Here is a 2,963-nt window from a genome sequence, read left to right as displayed (position 1 = left end):
TTATAAATTGTTTTCAAATTTTCCTAGTTCAGCCAGTATAGGGGGGCTATAGCGTTCCAAAGGACAAGGCCATAGGCCAAAGCACTTTATGTTATTGTACGGTCATAAATCTATTGGATCATTTAGTGGATGTCTCCTTTCTGAAATGCGTAGTACCGTTCTAAATCCTTTCAAACTATAACAATGAGCATTGCATTACTGTGCTGTATCCGTGTATTCTCCAGATTGAGGCTGTGAACATTTATTAACCATCAAAAACTCATCTTCAGAGTCACTGACATTTCAGATGTATGAACACCCTCCATTCCCAAGGTGTTCACAACTATGAGGTTCTACTCTATTTGCAGAATTAACTGTTACATTTAGACTTTTGCGGTTCCCAAAATATGAGTTATCATAACGGTACAGTTAGAGAAAATTAAAATGGGTAGATGCCACTTAAAAAAATGCTCCAAAAAATTTACAAAATAGCCTGTCCTCAAGTGAGTTAAACCAGACAGGCATGGCAAACTTTGAAGCCCTGGTTAACTGCTTTAGGAACCAGTAGTAACATGAATACCAAACATGTGAAGCGCCCCCGTTGTGTCGCTAGCATGACGACCAACAGGAAAAGTTTTGTATTCTGGTAAAAACTACAAGAAAACAAAGTCGAGCCAACAAACATTTCAGCTGTTGCCTTTTCAATGGTTTACCTTATTTGGAAGTGTTTAGAAAGTCTTGAGATGCTGGGCGGAGTTTTGATTTATGAATATGCAGTTTGAAAGTTCCTCATTGATTAGGATATAAAAAGGCTGGCTTGGAGGCAGCCATGATCTGCTGTCGAGAATCACACTGAAAGAACGGTTGACGACCCACCCCAGGTAAGAAATACTGGATTTAAATTTGTCTCTTAATAAATTTAGAGTGAACTGATATTGAAACATTGGGATATCTCCTATGGTTTTACCGCCAGTATTTTATAAAGAGATTGGTCTTCAAAGGGGAAATCGTAACAAGAACAGCAGATCAATACTGAAGCACCTTTACGAACGTCCTGCTCAAATTTCAAATTCAAATCTTCAAATTTCTTTGTTTACCCAGCTCCCTGGAGATATAGATCTCAAATTTCAAGGGGTTCCTGGCAAGATCCAATAGCAAAAATCAACAGCAAAAGAGACATGGATATTTACAGGATTTGCAACCTTGCTCAGATTTATAATAAATATTTCATTTTAAACTCAGTGTTAGCTCTGAGTTTGGAACTGTTGACAGTTGCCTGGAGTTAACATCATCAGTCAATCAGCGCATGTTGCCAAGCAACTGTAAGCAGGGTGGAGCTCACCCAGGTGTTGAAGGCGGAACTTAAAAGATTTTGTTATAACAGGGAGTCGTTTGAATTGATAGAGAAAAGCGTCCATGTTTTGATTGCGTTCCTTTTGCAATTATTGTTGATGATTTCAAGTACATATTTTGACAAATGCATTTGTATAATCTGTCAAAGGCATTTGCATTTACATTTGCAAAGTCTCAGTGCATTTCTATTTAGATTTCAATGTATTTGTATACATGCATTTGCATTGGTAAGACTTACAGGTATTGGCGCTTGCGTTTAAATGCAACTCCACTGTGGTTCCAGTTGGAAACGATTCAGTTCCTTCAACATGCCTTCGTAACACATTCATTTTAGTCCATCTGCTTTTCGTTGAGACTCAAAAAAAGTATTTTTGCAATGCAAGTGTTTTCTTCTTAACCTAGTTTAGTACCAGAGTTCATTTTTTTAATGAAAATCCATGTGTACTGTGTGGTTCTTTCTAAACTGCACACGTGAGACCTGTGTAGGGAGAGGTGCAGGACAGGCGAGAGTTACAGCATTGTTATGGCAGCTACAATATCTTTAACCCTTTGCAGATGGTCCATTACAATTCTGATCGAAAATATACAGTAGAGTGCAAATTCATTAGAATTTATTAGAATTATTTAGAAAAAAAAACACAAGAAGTTGACAAAATATTAACTGAAAATTGAACTTCTCTCAACATAACCATAACATTTAGGTTTGCTAAATATGTTCTGGAAGTACTGAAACCAAAAAGTCAAAAAGCTAACCTTGGATTTAATTCCCACTTTTCTCCCCAGTCCTGCGTAGAAGCAAAATGAAGGCGTTTTTTCTTCTTTGTCTGCTTTGCAGTTTGAGACTCATCTTGGCTTTTGGTAAGCAAAGAGTTACCAGACTTTCAGAGTGAAACAAATAGGACATTTATCTGTTATCTATAATTCATTACTGCTGTACCAACTGTGAAGCAGTCAATTACAAAGTTACATTATTATTATTATTATTATTATTATTATTATTATTATTATTATTATTATTATTATTATTATTATTTGTACTACTTCTTGATACCATGTAAAACGCTTTGAGATACTGGCGTGTGGAAGGCACTATATAAACACAATAAAATAAAAACCGAAATGGTTAACCCAAGACCCTACTTCAGATAGAAAGAGTAGGACGACAGTTAAAATGAACAAATGGAAAGTATGACTCACTTTTTTAATACAAAGAGTTAAAAATAAGGGTCCGGTAATTTCAGGGTGGTCTTGTCTTTCACCGAACACGTGAATTGCGCCCCTAGTTTCCACTCGGCGTGAAAATAGGACGTGGCACCTCAGCAGAACACGTCTTTTGAATTGATGGCAGCGCAAAGTTAAAACGTTTAGCAAACGTCGAATAAAAGTGAATAATAACTACAGAAAAAGTTCTAAGCTGGAAGATTTGACCACATTCAGCCAATGCTATGGATCATGTGTCGTTTTTAAAAGCCATCTACAATATGTTTACTGTCAGTTGCTTTTAGATTACGCACCATAAAAGGTCTATAATGTTTTTAAATCTTTTTTTTTTTTTTTTTTTTTACTGTCTGCTGTTTGAAATTTTGGAGTGCTTTCAAACGGGAGTACACTACCCACTGGGGGGGGGGGGG

At 36.5% G+C, this 2,963-nt stretch overlaps 1 long non-coding RNA gene across 1 annotated transcript in view; it reads left to right on the top strand.

The window, feature by feature from the left end:
• The first annotated feature begins 764 nt into the window (after positions 1-764).
• The window catches only part of LOC121308055, a 6,069-nt gene continuing 3,870 nt past the window's right edge, over positions 765-2,963 (top strand). The window contains exons 1-2 of the long non-coding RNA XR_005948453.1: positions 765-860; positions 2,116-2,190. This is a non-coding gene — a long non-coding RNA (uncharacterized LOC121308055). The remainder of the gene's footprint in view (positions 861-2,115; positions 2,191-2,963) is intronic.

This window comes from Polyodon spathula, unplaced genomic scaffold (assembly GCF_017654505.1).
Source record: "Polyodon spathula isolate WHYD16114869_AA unplaced genomic scaffold, ASM1765450v1 scaffolds_129, whole genome shotgun sequence".
NCBI classification, from domain to species: Eukaryota; Metazoa; Chordata; class Actinopteri; order Acipenseriformes; family Polyodontidae; genus Polyodon; species Polyodon spathula.
The sequence above is the reverse complement of the archived record's forward strand: the minus strand, read 5'-3'. Positions and strand labels throughout refer to the sequence as shown.